General features: G+C 36.1%; 1 pseudogene; it reads left to right on the top strand.

Moving 5' to 3' along the window:
• Nucleotides 1-14,777: 14,777 nt before the first annotated feature.
• Nucleotides 14,778-15,534, top strand: LOC111719379 (annotated as a pseudogene).
• Nucleotides 15,535-25,814: the final 10,280 nt, after the last annotated feature.

Below are 25,814 nucleotides of genomic sequence, written 5' to 3'. Positions count from 1 at the left end.
TAAAATATAATTAGATGGATTTGGAACTAGTTAGATAGGCTTCTCAAAGAATAATCTTAAGGTTCAATGTCAATAGGACAGAATTTCTCCAAGGAGGTAAGTTCTTGGCTCAGTTTCTCTTCAGGATATGTTCTTGATTCAATGCTGTTTGACTTTTGATGAGGGTAGAACCCCAGGTCCTTAATAGAAGCTAGATAGCAAGGAAAACCTCCATAGAACCTGAATTTTACAGCCTAAGCTGCTCCCTGAGGCAAGCAGGGAGGAACACTGATTATCTTGATCTTAACTGGGTCTTTTGTTCTTTAAGGAGACCTTAATTACAGCCCCACTCTAGGAGGAGGTCTCTAGTAGATTTTTAGTTGATTTCTTTGCATTGACAAACCATTAAAACATTCCAAAATTACTGATCCAATCAGAAAGCCAAGATATGATACCAACCTGTGAGGTTATATTTCCCTCTATAAAAGAACCTATTTGTAGCTCACTAGCTCCCTAACTCTTTTTTAAAGTTAGTCTGCTTCCTAAACATCACAGTGGTTAACTACTAACTCCCTAAATATTTTTAGGGAATTGTTAATTGCTAAAATCTCTTTTCCTTGCTAAAAACCCTTATGGATTTAGCCCTCTCTTAGCTACATCATAAAATCTTTGCTCCTCAATTTGGTGAAGGCCTAAACCTATATGTTCTTTTGAGACAATCCATGACACTGGATTGTCCAGTGTACTTTAGGAGTCCAACAGCCCTATACCTATAACCATCATTTGGTGGTTAATCCCATCATTTTGGTGGCCCCTGAACTGACTGCATCTACAAAACTCAACATTATCACTGACTTATTTAGCAGCTATCAGAGGTACTTTATGAAGTACTGAAAAGGGGAGAACTGATTATTCTCCTTCTTTCTGGCCTTTATCCTCATATGGATAGTGCCACTTTTTCCTAGCTGCTCTTTTCAGGGTTGACTTTCTGGTTGGCTCCCTACTACTACCCCCTCAGGGGAGATAGTTTTCCTTTCAAAGATACCTCAGAAATAACAATAAGAAGAAAAGATTCCTAAAGTGACTTCCTTAGTTTAGCTCACAATAATTCCTCCTGTCATGAACTAATAATTCACCTTTGATGCCTAGAATGGTCTCAATACCTACTTGTTCCCTGCCTTGAGGAAACTATAAAAATATGAATCAATTTTGTCCAGTTTTAACCCCATAGTTGAGAAGGTCCCAGGAATTAGAAAGAAAAATCTTTTTATAGATTAAATTACCCACTACTCATTTTTCTGCAGTTTTCCATTTTTCAGTTTTCTCTCTGAATTATATTTGACTAATGAAACATATAGCAATGCAATTATTATTTACTTTCTCTGAGTAATATTTTAAAAGATTGGATGAACAGGAATTAAAACAAACATTCTAAATAGAGATAGTTTTGAAATAAACACATGCTATCCCAGAAAGGGGGCGGGGTGGGAGGACAAAAAGAAGTTCCATCTTGGATCTGCCCCAGTGGATGAACCCAGCAATTTGGAACTGCCCAGACATGTCTCTTGGCCCTGAGTCTGATGCTGGCAACCTCACTGATGCAATTCTATTGCAGCTTCCATGACAACGAGTTGCTACGGTTTCAGTTCTACCAGGCTCCTTGCTCAGGAGCTTGTTAGAACTGCTTCCCTGAGTGCCTCTTGCTCCCCTATTCACTTTTCACGTGTTTACCAGATTCCAGGCCAAAGGTGTCTACTTTCCTCCTGTCCAAGCAATACCTGTTCCCATTCTTGAGAACCCAGCAAAGCATCAATGGCAATAGTAGCTGTAGCAACATGGCAACAGCAGCCCTAGTATCTTCGCTTTTAAGCACATTAGCAATGCTGGTCACTTCAGCTTTCCTTAAACCCCAGAAGGCTTAAGCCCATATTCTGTGCTTGCTCCAGCTCTAGGATTCCAGTTCTTATACTCTAATGGTTTTTTTCTGCCTTCTCTCTCTCCTAGGATCACAGAAGGACTATCCTTTCAGTCATGGAGACCATAGCTCCATAGGGGCTTACATAGATAAAAACTGGGGAATTTGTGTCCACCAATGATAAGAACTTCCATGCCCCATTTCACTTCTATAAGGACATAGATACTATGTTCGTCAAATTCTACATATGACACAAGACTAATAAAGCCCAAACCCAAAAATATCTACATAAATTACAACATTGTGGTCAATCAAGTAGAATGAAATGCTATGGGAATAAACAAAATCTTAACTTAAGTTTTAAAATATTAATTTCAATTATCTCTCTGTCTTTGGGCATTTTCTTTTGGTTTGACTCTATTGATGGTATCCAGTAAAAAAAATAAAAAAATAAAATAAAATAAAAAAACAATGCTAGAAGCGAGGAGAGGTTTTGGGCTTCTCTCCCCTCTAAATCCTTCATAATCCTTTTGCTTAACAACTTGTTCTTTTCCATTTTAATTCAAGAAAAAGATTGAAGTATAAGTTTTGAAAGATCAGTTTCAATGAGTTTCAATGATGTCCTAAGCTTTGCAGTCAACCCAGCATGATACTCCAAGGAACAAAGAGTTTCCTTCCAAAGTAATAGACCAGTGGTAGTCTCAGTGGTAACTGAGACAAGAGTTCATCCAGCAGCTAAGACACATTTGGACTTAAATTAGGTGGAATCAATGCTATGTAAGATCTGAGCTAAATCTGAGCTCATATTACCCCAAAACTGAGGTGGTAAAGAGTCCAGCTTCTTAAACTGTGGTCTGTGACCCCCTGTATGGGGGTCTCATAACAATGTGGGGGATCCCAAAATTATGATTTTTATCAATAAATGTTTGATTTGTATATACCTATATACCCAGAGTCACATAAACATTTCTTGGATGTAAAGGGGTCTCAAGTGAAAAAAGTTTAAGAAGCCCTGACCCCAAGCTGTTAGGGAAAATGTTTATTTTTATTGTTATCACAATAATAGCAGTTAGGTGGCACAGTGAATAGAGTGCTGGGGCTAGAGTCAAAAAGACCCATTTTCCTGAGTTCAATCTGGCCTCAGGCACTTATTAGTTAACTAATTCAATTTTAGTTTAAATTTCAAATTTAGTTTTTATTTTTTGAAAATTTAATGTTTTTCATTTTGTCTGTAGACTATTAGATTTGTTTTGTTTGTTTTTTTAAAATATATGAGAAGGCAGTTCATTATCATGGATATTAAGTCATGCTAACTAATGGACAGTAGAACTGAATTAAAATCTAAGAATTAGTTAATTTAAGAGTTGATTTTAAGATTTAGCAATTTTCCAATCCTTCCTAGTGAGTAGGGTACATGTATTCACACATATAATTGGTGGCCTGTAATATCCATAATCTACTAATGGAGTAGGTTCCACTCATGGATGGATAAAAAAATTGCAGTATACCTGCCTATCTATAACCTATGCTGGTTTATTTGTTCAGTAGCTAGCAAGGACCCTGAACATTCTTGCGACACTGTCATAGTACTAGTAAATTTCTACTCCATATATAATTATATACATATATGCCAGATGCATATTACCCATGTCAAAACAAATGAAACTTCCTTTTTGTAAGTTCATTTTTGCTATGAAAATTACAACAGCCATCTGCTATTGGAAGGAAAAAAATTTTTTCATTTATTTGCTCAGGCCCCATCTCTACTAAGCAACCTGTTTAATGTAACCCAATCTTTCTTCTTCTCTTTCTGTGTGTTGTTTCTGTAACCCTATCCATGCTCTTTTCCGCATCCTCTTTGGAAGAAAAATCAAAAACAAATCTTTAAAGGCCATCTCCGAAACCACAGAATGGTTGGTATTAAATGAAAATAAAGCTTGTGGTTTTCTTTCAGGGAACTTCCTGACTCTCTTAAAATGCTCTGAATAATTAGCAGCAGCTTGAAACTTAAATCTGTTGACATGGTTTACCCTCTGAACCTCTAACAGGGGAGGTCAGATCTGAAGGTCTAGGGAAAACTTCAGTTGGAAGTAATCTGTCATTTTTCTCTATAGAAGTGATATATTGTATATGTAAAATTCTGTTATTAATTAGGTTAAGTTAATTCACTTTCTGGTTTAATGTTGATATTTTTTTTCTTTATAAATTTTTGTTATTATTTAGTGGATTGTATAGAATACCTGTAAAAAGTTACATTTTTCAATTAATTTCAAATTGTATACTTTAAGGCCAATGAATATTCAAGGATTTGAACCTAACTAAAATTCAGTAACTTAAATTATCATCTATGTCACTTCATGGGAAAACTTTTTTAGGGCTAAATTTGCTTGTGAGAAGTGCCCCAACTTCCTTTCAGCCAGTCAAGATGACCACAAAAATTAACATTAGCACTTGGTCACATACACATTACTTTTCTTTGTGATTTAAGACTGAGATTTTTTTTTAATCTATGAGAAAGCAGTTCATTAACATGGGTGTTAGGCCATGCTGATTAATGGGACTGGGCAGTGGGACTGAATTAAAATTTAAGAGTTAGCTTTTTGTTTAGTCCAAGAAAATGTCTAAAGTTCTGCCAAGTTAGTTATTCAAATAGTCAGAGGAATAATGATAGCTGGGACCTCATGCAGTAAAACATAATTTTCATCTACTCTCACAAATTCTTACTTAATGAAAAGTCATCTGGGAACCTATTTCTCCATCAGAGCCAAAAGAAATAAACCCTATGATCATTGAACAAGATAACCGAGGAGAAGAAATCCACACTTAATATTCTAAATATTGTTAGCCATCTGAAATTCAATTTCCTTTTTTTTTTAATATTAGGGATTCCCTGACTCCCTGAACTATATCACAAATGTTAGAATGAAACTGGTGTTGCTTTCTACATATTTTCACACAAAGTATTGAAGTTTATAGTTCTTTTTGATGCAAACCCAGTTGTCTTAAACTGGTATATGATTAGAAGAATAATAGTATTGGTTTTACTCAGAAGAGGACATATAAATTACTTTCTGTTGTTGATTTAAAAAAAAACCACTATGAAGAATCCAAGATCAGTCTGGATTACTGGCTTAATTTGAAATCTTGTTATATGATCTTTGAGGAAATATATTAACCCAGGGACTTATATCTCAGCATCTTCCATAACTTTTCTTATTGAGATCAAGCTCTATTCTGAACCTATAAAAGTCAATCTGCCCATTCTTCTTGATTTTAAGAGATCTTTGTATTTATACTCTGAATCAAAATGTCAATTTCTATTGTATGAGGTCAGGTTATTTAATTTTAGAACATCATGATAATATAAATGTTAATCCAAAACAGCAAAATCATTCTGGGGACAGAAATTTCCTGCTGAAAAGATATATCTTAAAATACAACTTTCTGAATAATCCCAGTTTCTGTAGATACCCAATTATACAGATGAGTACAACTCATCTTTTTGTAGCACCTTAAAGTTTACAGAGTTTTTATAACTCTGGGAATTAATCAAATCAAATCAAAATAAAATCAAATGATTTTGAAGACTTTTTATGTATGAGAATAATGAGGTTCAGAGAGATTACGGATCACTTATTGATGATCATGAAGCTAAGTGGAAGGAACAATTGAGCTACTGCCACTGCAAGGGCTGGGAGTTCTTCCAGAAAACCATGCAAAGAGAGAACAAGCAGTGTCAGACTGCAGTCTAGAGTCCAAGAGAGCAACTATATGATTAGACCATGCATCAGAATGAAGAAGCAAGTTCTAGGTTTGCTAGAACTGTTCAAATTGCTGATACTTCAGCTGGTGATTCCTCCCTCCTTCTCCTCTCCTTCATGGGAGAGATCATATGACTGTTCTAATTGCCATTTCCTCATTGCTATCCAAGACAGGTTTCAGTGCTACCGGAAAAAAAAAAAAAAGAAGTCCCACCTAAGCTGCCAGTTCTCCCCTTGCCCATTCCTACTTCCTCCACAGACCCTGATCCCATGTATCCTGATTTCTCTCTCCTGCTAACTTGTAACTGTAAACCCTTGTAGTGTCCCCTGTCCTAATCATCATAGTAGCAAAGCTGAGGAAACCAATCTCTCCTGTGGGAATAGTGCTCTGTACCAAGATCTTGTGCCAGGAATTAGCTCACATGACAGCAGGGTGGGAAATCACCTTGGATAGGTGAAGGAGACCAGGAGCTTCAGAGAAGGATGTGTAAGGCAGAGGATGACCCTTTTCCTTTCTATCACATCCTTAGCTTGGAATTTAGATGCTGTCTTATCCTACAGCTCTCCTCTCCCTGTTCCGAGTTTCCTGAGTTCAGCCACAACAGGTACTACTTCAGAATCAAAGAACTTCTCACAATAGTGCATGCTAAATAGATTAGAATTTCAGGGAGGAAGACTGGGAGCAGCATTTTCCCATTTCCATTACCTCTCCCACCTTATTGTTCTTCTAAGGTTGGGGAAATGAGAAGGGAGTTCAGGAATCTCAAAAAAGGGGGACAGACAGAAAAATTGGGACTGAGACAGACTAAGAAGGGAAGGATGGTGAGAGGCAGGAATGAAAGAGAAGCCTTGAGGTAATGTCCAGGTGAGCATCCTCTATGGAAAATATCCCTGGCCTTTGACCACTCCATCTACAGGTATGCTTTTCTGATATTATTACCTGCACTTTTCCCACAATCTCCACCTGTACCACTATGGAGACAGGACAGAAATAAACAGTCCTTCAAAGTTTTATCGCTTAATAATTTTTTTTACAGTGGGCTTCCATTGGCTGACTTGCAGTGAAAGGCAGGTTTGTGCAGTAGGCAGAGACTTCCAAATTCATCTGGGCCAGGCCTGGATGTCTAATCTTGGCCAGGTGAAGGGAGCAGCCCTGGGAGGTTTACCTGGAGCCACTGGGATGTCAAGTGGCGATGCTGCTGGGAAGTTTGTTGCTGCTGTTGCAGCAAGATTTGTTGTGCACCAGATGTGAAGCCTAGGGTTGTAGCCACTGGATCCACCCACTCATCTGGGCTCCCAGACACAGATGCTGGTCTACCCCCTCCAAAGTCATCCTGTGTGCCTTTCTGCCTGATGAATTTATATTGTGGGATGACCCTCTGTATCATGTTGGAAATGCAGCTGCCTTTGGGTTATGGGTTGGTCAAATTTGGTGGCCAAGCCTATAATGATGTGGAACATTCTTCAGTACAGTAATACTTCACATATGGAATTGAATGTGTCAGTCCTAGAAACATTATTAGAGAATAAACCATCACCAGGCCATCCTCAGCAATAAGATCAACCAAATCATTTCCAATGGAGCAGTAACGAACTGAACCAGCTATGCCCAGAAAAAGAACTCTGGGAGATGACTAAAAACCATTACACTGAATTCCCAATCCCTATATTTATGCACACCTGCATTTTTTATTTCCTTCACAAGCTAATTGTACAATATTTCAGAGTCTGATTCTTTTTGTACAGCAAAATAACGTTTTGGTCATGTATACTTATTGTGTATCTAATTTATATTTTAATATATTTAACATCTACTGGTCATCCTGCTATCTAGGGGAGGGGGTGGGGGGGTAAAAGGTGAAAAATTGGAACAAGAGGTTTGGCATTTGTTAATGCTGTAAAGTTACCTATGCATATATCCTGTAAATAAAAGGCTATTAAATTAAAAAAAAAAAAAGAGAGAGAGAGAATAAACCATCTATAAGATATACTACTTCATAATCACTTTTCTCTACTCCTTCTTCCTGGGAAGTTTGGAATTGATCACTTCTATCTACAAGTATAGCTATAGGGAAACTGCTGACCATTGAGGGATTTGGAATCTGGTGGTTTATTGACCTTATTTTGCTCATTATTGAAAAGCTGATGTTAGTGATGGCAGCAACTGGTGTACCATTTACTGAAGAGAACTAGACTTGGAGGGACATAGTAAAGTGAATGACCTTTCTTTCCTGGTTTTCTCTACAAAGGAGATTTCTTCTACCATCTCAGACGAAGTTGTTGTTTACCCTTTTTTAGAAGAGAATCTGTTGGGCACTGTTGTTAGACTTTGGATGTGGAAGCCAGGTCTTAAATTGAAGTATGGAAAGGACAAAAAACACTCTGAAAAAAAATCAACTTTTAAGCCACAGAAAAGAAGTCATGTTTGCTTGTTCAGACATAAGCAGCAAGAGAATTTCTATAGCTTTTTACATGCCTTCCTTCAACAATACAATGCTCAGTCTTTTAGAACATATATTGAAATATCATGAATAAAGTGAGTATTTTTTGGAATACATATGACTTTTCATGCTCCATGGACAAGAAGATACCTGGGAATCAGCCATTGAAAATCTACCTTCAACAAAAGGTGGATATTTTCTAGTCATATGAAAAAATGCTCTAAATCACTATTGATTAGAGAAATGCAAATTAAGACAACTCTGAGGTATTATTACACCTCTCAGATTGGCTAAGATGACAGGAAAAGATAATGATAAATTTTGGAGGATATGTGGGAAAACTGGGAAAGTGATACATTGTTGGTGGAGTTGTGGACTGATCCCAACCATTCTGGAGAACAATTTGGAACTATGTTCAGAGGGTAATCAAATTGTGCCCTTTGATCCAACGGGTTTATATTGGGTTTATATCCCAAAGAGATCTTAAAGGAGGGAAAGGGACCACATGTGCAAAAATGTTTGTGGTAGCCCTTTTTGTAGAGGCAAGAAACTGGAAACTGAGTGGATGCCCATCAGTTGTTACAGTATATGAATGTTAGGGAATACTACTATTCTATTTTTTTTTAATTTAATAGCCTTTTATTTACAGGATATATGTATGGGTAACTTTATAGCATTAACAATTGCCAAACCTCTTGTTCCAATTTTTTACCTCTTACCCCCCCACCCCCTCCCCTAGATGACAGGATGACCAGTAGATGTTAAATATATTAAAATATAAATTAGATACACAATAAGTATACATGACCAAAACGTTATTTTGCTGTACAAAAAGAATCAGACTCTGAAATATTGTACAATTAGCTTGTGAAGGAAATCAAAAATGCAGGTGTGCATAAATATAGGGATTGGGAATTCAATGTAATGGTTTTTAGTCATCTCCCAGAGTTCTTTTTCTGGGTATAGCTAGTTCAGTTCATTACTGCTCCATTAGAAATGATTTGGTTGATCTCGTTGCTGAGGATGGCCAGGTCCATCAGAACTGGTCATCATATAGTATTGTTGTTGAAGTATATAATGATCTCCTGGTCCTGCTCATTTCACTCAGCATCAGTTCGTGTAAGTCTCTCCAGGCCTTTCTGAAATCATCCTGTTGGTCATTTCTTACAGAACAGTAATATTCCATAATATTCATATACCACAATTTATTCAGCCATTCTCCAACTGATGGACATCCATTCAGTTTCCAGTTTTTAGCCACTACAAAAAGGGCTGCCACAAACATTCGTGCACATACAGGTCCCTTTCCCTTCTTTATAATATCTTTGGGATATAATCCCAGTAGAATACTACTATTCTGTAAGAAACGACCAGCAGGATGATTTTAGAGAGACCTGGAGGGACTTAAAGAACTGATACTAAGTGAAGTGAGTAGAACCAGGAAAATATATACACAACAACAAGATTATGCAGTGATGAACTCTGATAGACATGGCTCTGTTCAATAATGAAATGATTCAAGACAATTCTAATAGAATTGTGATGGGGAGAGCCATTTGTATCCAGAGAGAGGACTATGGGGACTGAGGGTGAGTCACAATATAATATTTTCACCTTTTTGTTGTTGTTTATTTGTTGTTTTTTCCTTTCTCTCTCTCTCTTTTTTGATCTGATTTTTCTTGTAAGCAGCATGATAATTGCAGAAATATGTATAGAAGAATTATACATGTTTAACATGTATTGGATTCCTTGCTCTTACTTGCTTTCTAGGGGAAGGTTTGGGGGAGGGGAGGGAGAAAATTTGGGAACAAAGTTTTGCAAGGATGATCTTTGCATATCTTTGCATATATTTTGAAAAGAAAAAGCTATTATTTAAAAAAAGAAAAGATGAAAAATGAAGAAGTTTTTAATGAAGACAAACTCTGACTTAATTTTTGTGTTCCATAAAACATTTAACCAAATGGAGAAATTATACAAGTATGGTGTCATTTGAACAAGCAAAATGAAGCATCTAATTCAATTATATTATAAGAACCAAGAAATGCCCAAACTGCTGTTCACAGCTATCGGAGTGTCAGCATTGTACTTGCTCAGGGGTATTATCTACTGTGTAGAGGTGACTTCATTAAAATTTTGGTTTTTAAAGAGGAAAAAAAGGCTCATTATGGGATCTTGGGAGATACTCTTGATAACCTAGAATTTGTATTGTTTGTATGATAGTTTGGGTAGCAGATAGAATCTTCTGTGCCTTGCCCCTGCCTGCTCCTTCACCCCTGCTGGGACTTGAAAGAACCATAGTAGGAATAGCTGAAATTATCACTGATGGTAAAGGGGAATATGAAACTGAAGATGCCCCCAGAAAAGACTTCATTATTTCAATTGTCTGTCCTAAGCCTTGGTGCAAAGAGAAGGCTAGATAAAGAGTGCCCCTGAGCCTCACAAGAAGCAAAATCAAGTTCTTGGAACAGTGGTGACTAAAGCCTTCGCCATTGCAGAGTCCCCACTGTGCCCCAGACAAAAAACGGACAGCAGCCCAGAAGGCTCCCCTGAAATCAAGACTCTGGCATGCTACAGCTGCCACCACAGATGTGAAGAGCAGAAAGCCAAACTCTGTTGTCTGTGCCCCAAAACCTGTATCAGCAATGTCCCCTACAACAGCAAGGAAAGGAGCTAGCAAATATTCAGTCTGGGATATGAAGGAACAGCTGTGTGACATGTAAGATCTTAAAGAATTCATTTGCTTTGTATTTTTTTTGTTTCTTTTAGGGATGATCAATGTGGTTAACCACTGCATTACCAATTTATGTTTCACTAATCCAATGCAACAGAGAAGAGACAATGAAGAAATATCTAGGAAAAAAAAGAAAAAAATTGCAACTGTATTACATATTCACCAGGACAATTTTTTTTCTGGGTAGGGATTCAAGCTGACCAGAAAGAAAAATTATTAATTTTTTTATTTTTATTTTTTATTTGAAAAAACAGAGTAAGAAAAAAAGAAAAACAGAAAAGAAATATAAAGCAAAAGAGACCATTGTCATGTGCCCAATTGAACATCAGGGAGTATTCAATATAGATAACAACAAATTACCAGATCAAGAAAAAAAAAAAAATATATATATATATATATATATATATATATATATATTTGTAGAAGAAATTATATTCAGGAATGACCATTTTTCTTTACTTCTTTATAAATTCTTCTTTTGTTCTTATAACAGCCAAGTAAAATACTGATCCAGATCTTTCTGTGCCATGAGTCAATAGTTTTAGTTGGAAGTGGTTTTGATAAACTAGTCCTTGTATAAGAGATGGCCCCTTGACCAGTTTTCTTTTTCATTGTTTTCCCATGGCCAGTGTGAAAAGAAAGTATTCAAAGAGGCATAAATAAGGCGTATTAACGCAAGACCACACAACACTGATTTATATTCATTAAACAGAATTCATGTGTGATCAATTTGTATTTTTGTATCACAGTAGAAATTTTTTTCTATCCAAGCCATCTTGGAACTTCAAGGCCAATAACAGACTAGCAAATTGGAAAGTATGTTTCTCCTATCTTTAAAAATAATAAATTTGGGGTAGCTAGGTGGCGTGGTGGATAGAGTACCAGCCCTGAAGCCAGTGGAACCTGCGTTCAAATATGACCTCAGACACTTAACACTTCCTGGCTGTGTGACCCTGGGCAGATCACTTAACCCCAATTGCCTCTGCAAAAAATAAATAAATAAATAAAAATAATAAACTTCTCCCCAAGACTAACAACTGACCATTTGCAAACCCAAAATGCTTATGTAGTTTCTGTATATAAGTATACAGGGGCAGCTAAATGGCACAGTGAATAAAGTCCCAGGTCTACAGTCAGGAAAACTTAAATTCAAATCTATTCTCAGATATTTACTACTTTGTGCGACAGTCATTTAATCCTCTTTGCATCAGTTTCCTCAAGAGCTAGAAAAGGAAATAGCAAAGCCTTCTAGTGTCTTTGCCAAGAAAACCCCAAACGGGGTTACAGAAAGTTGGAAACAACTAAAAACAAATGACAACCACCATAAGAACCTTAGGAAATGGCTTGAATTCAGAACCTCACTCATTGTATACTGACATCCTTCTCTATATGCTAATTGCATTTTCTCTCTTACTTGGCTTTTGGATCAAACTATAATCTTTTACTTTTAATCTAAATTGTAAACAGTGGCTTTTCTTTTCATCATAGATGATCTTGATTTAAGCAAATCCTTTGACAAAGTTTCTCAGGCTATTCTTGTGGATAAATTGAAGAGACATAGATGAGATTAAAGTACAGATGGGTGGATTCAAAGGTAATTTAATAGCAAAGATTTGCTTAAAGAAGCAAAATTTATTTTTAGCTTTATTATTAGCAATTAGGGATAAATTGAAGAAAAAAGAAGTAACAGAATTATAGATTGGAATAGATGTAACAATGACAACTGAGGGCAGCTATGTGGCACAGAGTACTAGGCCAAGAGTCAGAAAGATCTGAATCCAAATTCAGCTTCATATACTTACTAGCTATGTGACTCTAGGTAAGTCACTTCAACTTCAGTTTCCTCATCTTCTAAATGGGAATAATAATAGTCCCTAACTCCCAGGGTTGTTGTGAGACTCAAATAAGATAATAATTGTAAAAATGTCTAACATAGTACCTGACATAGTAGCACAATATAGATGTTAGTTATCCTTGTTACTCTTATTTCCAATTCTTGTTTTGCTTCTGATTTCTCTGACAAGAAGAATGATTTTTGGATTAGAAAGAACAAAAATGTTCAATTAGGAGCTATTTACCCAAGATAAGTAAAGGGAAAGATACTAAAGGAACATTATAGTTGCTCTTAATGAATTTAAATCACTTGGCCAGAACTATATTGTTGGTTACAGAAACAAAATGAATGGAGTGTATTGGGGAAAAACATCTTTGCAGTCAGATTTGTCAAATATCCAAGAAACACAGGGAAATGATATAAATGTCAGAACAAGAACCATTTCCCAAAAGAAAATGGTCAAAGGATGTAAACAAACTGTAAAAGAAATAATAAAAATTCAATAAAACTTAGGCAAAGTTAGGTAAGGGAACTCATATCTTGGGACCACCCCAAATTCCTCACAGCAATCTCTGGGATTCCTAGAGAGTTACTTGTTAGAGAAACATTCTGGGTTTAAACCATTTCTAGTTAGATTTAAATAGTATAATAATGAGTATAAAAATAAGTATAATAATAATGAGAATGGATTCTCACCACAGGAATGAATGAATGGACAGCTGGTATTCAGAAGGGTTTGTTCTCTGGTAAAATGGCATTCACTATCATAGAGATAGGGAGAGTAAAAGAGTATACTATAGAAAAATGAATATAAGCAGAATATCAGTGAGATCCATTCATGAAAGCAGGTAATTTAAGGTTCAAGTTTGACTGTGTAGTTTCTAGCGAGTTCTTTACCTGCCAAATAGCTATGTTCTAGGAAATATCTGGAAATTCACATTGTAACAGGCAGAAACAGATGCAAAAAGCGGTGTATTCCCAGATAGAAATCTGGGTATTCCAAGTATTCCCAGTCTATTCCCAGATAAAAATCTGCTGTTTCAGAGTCTGATTTGGGGCAAGCTCTGCAGTGTTTTTGCCCTCAATTAGTCTGGAAATGTAGAGTAATAAGACAAGAAATGGTATGTTCTCCTTGTCTCTTCCTTCCAATGGGACTTCTTTGTGGCCCTCAAGGGGTCTAGAAGTCCAATAAGGAGTTGAAAATATGTATCTCAACTTCCTTTAACTACTTCTTTAATGTTTTGAGAAGAATTGCTCCTGGTACATAAATTAAGTTTTATATTTTTTCACTAGAAAATTAATAAAATAATATCTTGCCTTTCTGTATGTTTAAATAAGTGAAATGTTTATACTATTTGCAATATATTAGGTATCACATGGAATACTTATAAAGTAAATCATCCCTGCCTTTTTGGCTTCCTTTAAGTTCCTGCTAAAATCCCATCTTTGATGAGAAGCCTTTTCCCTATCTCTTGTAATGCTAATGTCTTCCTTATAATATTTCCAATTTATCTTGTAAATATCTTGATTGTTTGCATGGTATCTTCCCCATTATACCATAAGTTCCCTGGTGGACTGTTTTTTTCCCTTTCTTCATATCCCCAGTGCCTGACAAATAGCATTACTGAATGACTGACATAGGCTATATCTATTCCATAAGTGTAAGGTCTTTAGAGACAGAGATTGTTCTTTGTATCTATAACCCTACTATCTGAAATAGAGCTAGGAGATGGAAAATGTGAGGAACTACTTCTACTAAAGTGAAGATCAGCACTGAATATAAAAAGCACTTAATATATGCTTGTTAAATAAATGGATATTTACAATAGCTTTCTACTCAAGAAAAGATCTTTATTAATAACCTCTATTTCTATCATATCCCAATTCAACTTTAACGCTGTTTTTAGTTCCTTGCCTATTTGAGTATTTGGCAGGCTGATTAAGACTTGTTAGTAGTATGGTAGAACAGTTCTATCCCAATTCAACTTCAATGATGTTTTTAGTTCCTTGCCTATTTGAGTATTTGGCAGGCTGATTAAGACTTGTTGGTATCTTAGAACAGTTCTATCCCAATTCAACTTCCGTGCTGTTTTTAGTCCCTTGCCTATTTCTTCAGCCTAGAAGCAGTGGTCCTTTCCCTAGCTCCCTGTAGCCATGACTCACGGGCCCAGGAAACACTCCAAGCACTGGATGCTGGACAAGCTGGTCCATGTGTTTGCTCCCAGATCATCCATATCCTCCCACAAACTGAGGCAATCTCTCCTACTCATCATCTTTCATCACAATTGACTCAAATGCGACCTAATGGATGATAAAGTTAAGATCTACAATTTATTCGGGTTGAGGGCAAGGTCCACTAGACTTCACTTGGTGGTTTCAGCACTGAGACCACCCACAAGTATTTCCATCTGCTGTGTGATACCAAGGCCCACTTTGCTGTTCACTATTACTGAGGAGGCAAAGTACAAACTGTGCAAAGTGAAAAAGACCTTTGTGGACATCAAGGTCACCATCTTCCATCAGTGAGAATGACACCATTCAGACTGATCTGGAGAATGGCAAATGATGGGTTTCATCAGGTTTGATACTGGTACACATGGTGATGGATGAAGCCAACTTGGGTCAAATTAATGGCATTGCCGCAGGGAGAGACAGCCAGCCTCCTTTGATGGAATACACATGAAAAATGCCAATGGCAACAGTTTTGCCACCAGGCTTTCCAACATTTTGTTATTGGCAAAGGGAACAAGCCTTGGATTTCTCTGCCCCAAGGCAAGGGCATTCATCCCAAAGAAAAAAGACAAGAAGTTGACAGCCAAATATACCACGGCGCTGTGTTCCCAGACAGCAACCTACTGTGTCTCAGGGTCTGATTGGGGCAAATCTGGCAGTGTTTTTGCCCCCACTGAGTCCGGAAATGTAGAGCAATAAGACAGGAGGTGGTATGTTTACCCTTCTCACTGCCCAGTGAGGCTCAGTAGGGCCCAGCTTTTATGGCCAAATAAGAACTTAACAATCTATATCTGTTTTATAAAATATTTTTAGGAATTTGTTAGAAACATCTACAAAGTCCAACTCTAATCCCTCACATAGCTTGTTTCACACATGTTTGTAAATACAAAGGCAACACAAGCAGCATACAGATTTTGGTGAGTTTGGCTAGAAAGGCTTTGAGTTCAATCCTGGTGATAGATGTTTTTCTCCAGGACCAATCTAAACCTTTTTGTAACAGAGAGGTTCTACACCAAAAAGGATAGTCACTAGGTGATGAGTTCTTTATCCATGTTAACCTATGAGTGAAAAAAATTTAAAATGGCCCCTCAGTCCTATGTGGCTCCCTCTATTTCTTCAGTGGTGGTGGTGGGGAAAAAGTAGGGCAATGGAAACTAAAAATCACACTGGCTTTAGAAGATTTATAAGCATTAAGAGGTGTTGGCATTTTATGTGTGAGGTAACTTTCCAGAAATCTATGAGTAGAAGTACTTCTGGAGGAAGTGAATCATATTAATCTCAACATAATCCATGTAAATAAAACTAGAACACAAAAGGAAGCTGCAATTGAGTAGAAGGATAGTTCATGGATCCTCCTTGGAAAGACAATTAAAAGGAAAGATGTAATTTATTTTACTATGCAGCCAAAGACAAAAAGGTATATAATTGCAAGGAACATTTGGTTATTTTGCATGACAAGATTCATAATAAGAATTTTCCAGATCAACATCAAACTATTTATGTACCTAACTCTATTACAGAAGATAAATATGTATTTTTTTGTTTTTATTTTATTTTATTTTTAGAAAAGGAAAACAAAACAAAACAACACAAAACAGGACCTTGTCATATGCCCAACAGAATGTTAGGGAGAATTCAAAATACATAATAATATATTACCAGTTCAAGAAAGAACATGTAATAATAGAAAAAAATGATATTCATGAGTGACCATCTTTATTTACTTGTAAATTATTCTTTTGTTCTCTACTGGATTTTACTTTATTCTTTTTTCTCCTTTTTATTTTTTTTTCCTTTTCATTTCTCCCCCAAGCAGGGTATAATTAAGCAAGATTATATTTATTTATAGATAGATAGATAGATATATACATACACACACATATACATACCCCCACTCCAATACACACACACACACACACACACCATTCCATTCCTTGCTAACTCTTTGCTTTAACTCTGCTCCTTAACTTGCTTTGTTATTACTTAATCTGCTTCACCCATAGATCCCTCCCTTGTCTTCTCTCCCCCCTCCCCCGGTTTGCTTCCCCACTCACTTTTCCCTCCCCTCTTATTTCTTTATAGATTTTAGAGGATGCTATACCCTTTATGGTATATATGTAGTGTTGTCTATTTAGCTCCTTCCTGATGTGAGTAGGTGTTCAGAACCAAGAGCTCTTTCCCCCTACCCATCCAATGCCTCTGTGTTGATTCTTACTTTGCACCTCATTTGAATAATAAAATTATAATTTTTATCTTAACTCTATCCCAGTCTTTCTTTTGAATTTCCCAATGACTGATATCTATCTTAAACATATAGTACAAATTTCCATGTAAGAAACAATTTGTCCATGTTAAGTCCCTTGAAATTGATCTTTGATATTGTTATATGTTATGTGTCAAATTTTATATTTTAAAATATATGTTATATGTTAAATTTTCTATTGAGTCTGAATTTGATGTAAAGTCCTGAAAAACTGCAAGTTCATTGAATGTCTTTTTTTTTCATTCAATATTATAGGTAATTTTGCTGAATATGATTTTCTTTTGGCCACAGGCCTAGTTCTTTTAATTGATGGCATATATAATTCCAGAACCTGTGGTCTTTTAGTATGGGTGCTGTTAATTTCTGTACAATTCTAATTGCAGCTATAGTGCATTTGAATTGTTTCTTGTAAGATTTTCATTTTGATCTGGAGGTTTTGAAATTTGTCAATAATATTACTGTGTATTTTCCACAAAGGATCTCTTTGAGGTGGTGATCAGTGGATTTTTTTCTATTTCTACTTTCCTCACATGTTCTATCATTCCAGGACAATTTGTGTCAAGGTTCTTTAGTCATAGCTTTCAGGTAGTCCAATTGTCCTTATAATTTCTCTTCTTGATCTGTTCTCCAGATCTGTTATTTATCTTATGTTTTACATTCTGTTCTATTTTTTATTCTTTATATTGCTTCAGCTTCTCCTCTGATCTGGAACCCCAAACCAAGAGTAACACCCTCTTACAAGTGCCAGCAGTGTCCCTGCCCCATTGTTTCTGCCCTCAGGGGCTCTTTGTCCCCTAAGGCCACATTTCTGCAGCAGAGGTGGGCCTCATATTCCTAATCAGCTGAGGTTCCTCATTTTTCCTGCACGCTGACTCTGACGTTGTGGGTGTCCAGGATGTGAAAGTTTCTGTGGTTCCCACTGAGGCTCCAGTCAAACCCAGCTAACCCCAGGAGTTCCTGTCTGGTGTTTTTGTGGAGCTACCATGGAAGTGTTTACAATTCACACTGGTTAATCCCAACTTGGGTTCTTCCTTTGGATCTTGGATTGTGCCAAAGGCCCCTGTTCTGCCCCAAGTCTTCTAGATTTTTTACCAGTTCACCTGAGCTGCAAATTTGTTCTGTTTGCAGGGGAAACCTGAAGAGTTTGAAATTATGTAAAGAAATTCTAAAAAATTAAACAAGTTCCTTAAAATTAATACTCAGTGACATCAATCCAATAATGAAAATAGGGAGGGACAACAAAAATATGTTGGAAATCGTGGCTACAGGCAAAAGTTTATAGACTACACAGAAGATTCATATATAAATGAATATTTTGAATGAATATTTTCCTCAAGAGGTATGTAAAGAGGGCCAAGATGGCACAGAAAGTCAGAGCCTCATCTGAGTTCTCCCAAATTCTCTTTGCCTCAAAACAAATTCTGGACTAGCAGAACCCACAAAAAGACAGGATGGAACAATTTTGCAGTCTAAGACCATAGAAGCTTGACAGGGAAGATCTGTGACAACAAGGTCAGAGTGGAGCCCAATCCAACACATGCTGTGGCCCATCAAACTAGTAGCAGACCTTGGCTGTCACTGAATCAGCAGTAGCCTCTGGAGCTCTCAGACCACAGATGTCTAAAGGGATTGGATTTCTCAGAAAAAGATTACAGGGTCCTTTGCTGGAATTAGGTGCATATGTAGATCTGGGTAGTATGTAGTCCCAGGTTGAAGAAAAGCACTAGTGTAACAGATCTTGTGGCCACAGCAGAGCAGGCACCTTGAGCATAGTTCCAGGACAAAAAAACAGCACTTGTGGTCTCTCAGACCAGAGCAAAGGCCAAGAAAGTAGTAAATATGCCATCATACCACCTGGGAAGAGCTAAAAATTTACAGATCCACAGAACTAGCTTTGAAAAAAGATGGACTAAAAAGCCTAAAGCTTCAGTCAGTACTCCCTCTATCCAAATATCAGAGCCCATCTTTAACATAAAGTTAAAAGTCCAGAAATGGATTGGAAAAAGAACAAACAATCAAAAAAGAAAAAGAATCTGAGCATAAAAAGTTATGATAACAGAAAAGATAAAAATACAAAGGGTATCAAGACAACAGGGTCAAAACTTCTATATTCAAAGACTCAAGGGAAAATGTGAATTGGTCAAAAGTTCAAAAAGAATTCCTAGAAGAGTTCAAAAAGGATTTTTAAAAAATCAAATAAGAGAGACAGAAGAAAATTAGGAAAAGAAATGAAAGTGATGAAAAAAATCATGAAAAAAAGAATCAGTACCTTGGTAAATGATTCACCAAAAAACAATATAAAAAAAATAATACTTTTAAAAATAGGCCAAAATGGTAAAAGAGGCACAAAAATCCATTGAAAAGAAGAACTCCTTAAAAAGCAAAATTGGCCAAGGAAAAAATGTACAAATTCACTGTTGAAAAAAAAACTCCTGAAACAGCAAAATTTCCACTTGGGCCAAGTGGAAAAGGAGATAGAAAAACTCACTAAAGGAAAATAATTCCTGAAAAATTATAACTAGACAAACGAAGCTAATGACTCTATGAGACATTAAAAAAACAGTAAAAACAAATTCAAAAGAATGGAAGAATAGAAGAAAATGTAAACTATCTCATTGGAAAAATAAGTGACCTGGAAAACAGACTGAGGAAAGAATTATTGAACTACCCGAAAGCCATGATCAAGGGGAAAAAAAAAAGAATCCAAGACATCATATTCCAAGAAAGTATCAAGGAAAACTGTCCTGATATACTAGAACTAGAGGGTAAAATAGAAATTGAGAATACCTGCTAATCATCTTTTAAAAGATCTCAAAATATTATAGCCAAATTCCAGAACTTTTAGTTAAGGAAAAAATATTGTAAGTACCCAGAAAGAAATAATTCAAATATTTGCTTTGTCTGATTATGTATGTTTATTTTAAGAGTTTTCTTTTTTAAAGGGCATGGAAGAAGTGGGAAGAAAAGAAAATAAGTACTTCCAAAGACTCCAGCTTCACTATTTGACAAAACCTTCTGGGGAAACTGGAAATTAGTATGGTAGAAACTCGGCATGGACCAACATCTCAAATACTATATTTAGATAAGATCAAAATAGATGCATGATTTAGATATAAAGGTGATACTATAAGCAAATTAGGAGAGCAAGGAATAATTGACCTGTCAGATATATGGAGTAGGGAAAAATTTATGACTAAACAGGATACAGAAAACATTTATATAATGCAAAATGGATAATTTTGATAGCATTAAATTTAAAAGGGTCTGTACAAAGCCAATACAACCAAGATTGGAAGAGAAGCAGAAAGCTGAGAAACAATTTTTATAGCCAGTGTTTCTGATAAAGGCCTCATTTCTAAAATATATAGACAACTGAGTCAAATTTACACGAATACAAATAATTCTACAATTGATAGATGGTCAAAGGATATGAACAGGCAGTTTTCAGATGAAAAAATTGAAATCATCTCTAATTATATGAAAAAAATGCTCTAAATTGCTGTTGTTTAGAGAAATGAAAATCAACACAATTCTGAGGTATCACTTCACACTATCAGATTGGCTAATATGACAGAAAAAGAAAATAATCAATGTTGGAGAGAAGGTGGGAAAAATTTAAACATTAAGACACTGCTGGTGGAATTGTGAATTGATCCAATCATTCTGGAGGGCAATTTAGAACTATGCCTAACGGGCTATCAAACTGTACGTAGCCTTTAATCTGGCAATAACACTTACTAGGTTTTTATCCCAAAGAGATCACAAAAAAGGGAAAAGGACCCACATGTATGAAAATGTTTGCAGCAGCTCTCCTTGTGGTGGCAAAGAACTGGAAACTGAGGGGGATGCCCATCAGTTGGGGAATGGTTGAACAAACTGTGGTATATGAAGATAATGGAATACTATTGCTCTATAAGAAATGATGAGTAGGCAGATTTTAGAAAAACCTGAAAAGATTTAGATGAACTAATGCCATGACATGAGCAGAAGCAGAAAAACATTGTACATAGTAAAGCAACATTGTATAATGATCAAGTTTGATAGACTTTAGCTCTTTTCAGCAATAAAATGATCTAGATAATTCTGAAATACTCATGATGAAAAATGCTATTCATACCCATAGAAAGAACTAAAGAGTCTGAATGTAGAGAGAAGCACACTATTCGCACTTATTTTTGTTTTCCCTTTTGTTCTGATTCTTTTTTCACAACATAAATAATGTGGAAGTATATTTAATATAATTGTATGTGCATAATCTAAATCAGACTGCATCCTGTCTTGGAGCAGTAGAACATGGGAGGGAGAAGAAAATTGGAAATCAAAAGAGAGTGTCTATGTATACAAAAGGGAATGTCTTCAAGAAGCTTGTATTCTCCTAAATGATAATTTAATTTTTTATACCACTTTAAGGTTTTATAAAACACTCTATATACTTCATTTGAACTTTTAAAGAGCTCTGTGTAACAGGTGCTATTATTATACTCATGTTATAGATGAAGAATTGAAATTCAGAAAGGTTATGACTTGTACAAGATGGCATGGATGAGTAATGATCTGATAATCTGAGAACTAATTTCAAGGAAATAATTACAGATTCATTCAAACATTGCATGCATTAGGCTCCATACTGTAGGACCTGCCAGCAATTCTTCTCCCCTTGAATAACCTTTGAGAACTCAATGTTGCTTCCATACCAAGATGTCATCATAAATAGGACTTTAGTGTGGCCTGACTGTAAGTTTTAGGAAATATGACATCTGTAAACTCCAAGGAACCCTCCACAGTGTTTTTAAAAGACAACTTCCTAACTGTGACATCTTGAAAGATGGCTTTTTGACTCCTTTCTTCAAGAATGCTTTAACCAAAAACCACATCTTTGTCTTCCCTTATGCCCACAATAGTTCTCTGGGCTGAACAAAATCTATGGCTGAACTTCAAGCCCTCAAAAACTGAAAATGCTATTGATAAGAAGTATAAAGGAGGAATTTGAACAAAGACCTGTGTTGTGTAACTCTCTCTCCACTTGAGGTAGCCAACCGGATGTCTGTGAACTGGAATGTTGCTTTGGGGTGATAATGGGCCCATATTGTCCCTGGATTTGTATAGAGCTATAATGGCCAAAAGGTTTTTTTCACTGCCAATTGCAGCCTTTCTTCCTGGATAAAAACACAGCCAATGTGATTCATATATGAGTTTACATCTAGGTCAGATTATTCCAATATGTTCTGCCTCTTAGAGAGGAAAGCACATGAGAATTATAGCTGGCAAAAAGGAAAGCTACTTGCTTTCTGAACAGAGAAGCCCATCATGTTCTCTTGACTTTCTTCCAGAGTTTCCCACCCTTGTTATTCATCCAGTTCAAAAGTGAAATACTTATCTCAGAAGGCTCTGAAGCTGGCAAGATGTGGAGCTCTTTCATTTGTCCTCAAAACAATTCTCTTGGGGAACTGAGTTTGACAGATTACTGGGGTTGTTAATAGTGATCCATATCAGGGTAGGGAAGAATTCACTATACTTACAAATGTCAGCTTCAGAAATTCCTGATCACAATCATTTTGAGAAAGATCCTTCATCCAACTCTTCCTCTCGTTTGCACATAGGAGGCCCAAGCATCACTTACTGGAAATATTTCAATAGTGATATAAAAATAAATATAGTTCCAGGGCAGCTAGATGGTACAATGGGTAGAGCACGGGCTCTGAAGACAGGAGGACCTGAGTTCAAATCCAGCCTCAGACACTTAATACTTCCTAGCTGAATGACTCTGAGCAAGTCACTTAACCCCAATTATCACACACACACAGTTCCAATGCCCAAAGCTTTAAAGAAATTAGGGCAGGACTACTGAACATCAAGTAGTCAACCAATTATAAATACATTCCTGTCTGCCTATCCTATAAGTAGGAGAAAGAGATGCTCCTGATGAATCTAGATGAAAATTTTGTAAGTCAAATTAGCAGTTAAATTATTTTGGAAAATTAAATTTTAAATGATCATAATTAGCCTATCATAATTTATTCACTAAAACCTCTCTGATCTAGAAAAAGCTGAGGAGATGACCTAGAGTATTCATCCCTTGTCTTAGAAAGATTATTGTTTTAAGTTGTTCAGTTCACTTAGCCAGATGTCCATTTAATGGAAAATTAATCTGTTGGGAAATTAATTCTCTTAATGCTCCAAACTCCTTGACTCATTAATAAAAGGACATTGGATAGAGTGAATAGAATGCTAGACCTGGAGTCAGCATTCAGAAGACCTGAATTCAAATATAGCCACAGACATTTACCAACTGTGTGACCCTTAAACAAGGGCAAGTCATTTAACCTCTTTGCCTCAATTTCCTCAACTGTGAAATGAGGATAATAACAAGACAGCCTTGTAGGTTGTGCTGAGTACCAAATGAGATAATGTTTTTAGAGTGCTTAGCAGAGCTTCTAGTATATTATAAGCGTATATAAATACAAGATATTAGAATTTTAAGAAATAACATACACATACCCACAAAAGAAATAACAAATATGAGCAATCAGAGAAACTTGGAAAGACTTGTACAAAATGATCTGTGAACTAAATAAGTAGAACCAGGAAAACATATGACTTCAATATTAGTAAACATTGTTAGTAAATTTAGTTAGTTAAATTAGTTTAAAAAATTAGTAAATAATAAAAGGCAGTGAAATTGATTAACTCTAATGCACAAGGTTGGCTCTTTAAAACTTATAATGAAAAATACTTCTTTATGCACAGAGATGGAGGGACGTGTTTGTAACATCACATATACTATAAGAAACAACAGATTTAGTTTTTTTTGGCAGTTGTTTCTCTTTAAGTGATTATTTTCAATACAGTATGGGGCTTAGGTAAGGAGGTATTAAAATCTATCATGTAAAAACAAGATTAAAATAAAACAAAGTTTAAAAATTTATAAAACCTTTTAAAAATCAACAACGGATACAACACAAGTTCTTATATTCACCATATTTGAAAGTATTATATTATTATTATTATTTTGCTGAGGGATTATGGTTAAGTGACCTGCGCAGGATCACACAGCTAGGAAGTGTTGTGTCTGAGACCAGATTTGAACTCAGGTCCTCCTGACTTCAGGGCTGTGCTTTATCCATGGAGCTACCTACCTGCCCCGAAAGTATTATATTTCTTTAAGAAAAAAAAGCACACAGAAGCAGTCTCTACATATAGTTTAATGGCTATTTCTAAATCCATCATAAAAAAAAACTTTGTGGTGTGTTAAATAGACAGACATGATTTTCTGCTACATCAGAAATTATTGCAAGCCACTGGTTTAAAGATTAAAGGATATCTACATCAGACTTGATTTCTAAAATGGGAAGGAAGCAGGTTCCAGTTCACACATACTGTTTTTTGGTAAGTAAGTGACTGGTGAGCTGCCATTACTACTTATACTATTTTATATTATTCATCACTTTTTCCTCTGGGATATGCTCTTTTCTTTGGGACTTTGGGGTTGCTCTCTTGGTTCCCCATCTATCCATCTAACTAATTCTTCTCAACCTCCTTTGCTGGATCATCACCAATCCATAGGATGTGCCCAATAGGAGCTCTTTCCCAAGGTTCTGTTCTATTACTTCTACCCTTTCTCTTTTTTATATACATTCTCCTATACATTCTCACTTGGTGGCTTTATGATAGATTTAATTATCATCTCTATAAAAATGATTCCTGACTCTATATTTCCAACCTCCCCCATCATAATTGAACATTTCAAACTAGTTGGCCCTTGGGCAATTCAAACTCAACAAGTCCAAAAGAGAACTCATTACCTTTTTCCTCAAATCCAAACTTCTTCCAAACTTCCATGTTTTGGGAGGGTAACACCACCTTTCCAGTGACCCAGGTTAGCAACTTTAGTATCATCCTTGACTACTCAGTCTCCCTCACTCCAAAATACCTAATCAGTCACTAAATTGCCATACCTATTCTATAGCAACATGTCTCCAATCCACCTACACAATTAGCAACCCCATTCCCTTTCACCTGAGACAATTTTGTAACTTGATAATAGCTAAGTAAATGACTAAAATCAACTATCTATGTTAAGGCCCCACCTCCACCCCAGTTAGGTTTGGATTGAAACTACTGTGTTTTGATATTGGTGATTTAGTCAGTATTGATATAGAAGAGAAAGCTTAATAGTTTGGCCAATTCTGTTTCTCTTCCTTTCTCCTTCCTCCATCCACTACCCTCTACTAACAACACAGGATGAAGTACAAATGTTCTATTCATAATATGTTAATGCCTTCAGGAATTGATGGCATAAACAGTTTTGCAAAACAGGTACAGTAAATTCTTGGTTTGACACTCTCTAACATTCACTCAGAGTTCTGGGAATATCCATCTTCATCACACAAGGAATATACAATTTGTCCCCATATTTGACATAAAAATACAGCAAAGGAGGATACAAAAAAATCAATGTTAAAGAAACAGAAGTAACCCCTGTACTAAAAAGTAATTAGGGGTTTTTGTTTTCACTTCTATTAATTATCTTTCACTCAAGAGATATACAACTGATTCTTTTCTTTCTTACCCTCATTTCTTTTCTTCAATCTTATTTTTATTGATAAGAGGCAGCATGGTTTAGTGATTAGAGAGCTGCACTTGAAGTCAGGAAGACCC

The sequence above is a fragment of the Sarcophilus harrisii genome, chromosome 1 (genome assembly GCF_902635505.1).
Source record: "Sarcophilus harrisii chromosome 1, mSarHar1.11, whole genome shotgun sequence".
NCBI classification, from domain to species: Eukaryota; Metazoa; Chordata; class Mammalia; order Dasyuromorphia; family Dasyuridae; genus Sarcophilus; species Sarcophilus harrisii.
Note: the sequence above shows the minus strand (reverse complement) of the source record. Positions and strands in the feature narration are given on the sequence as shown.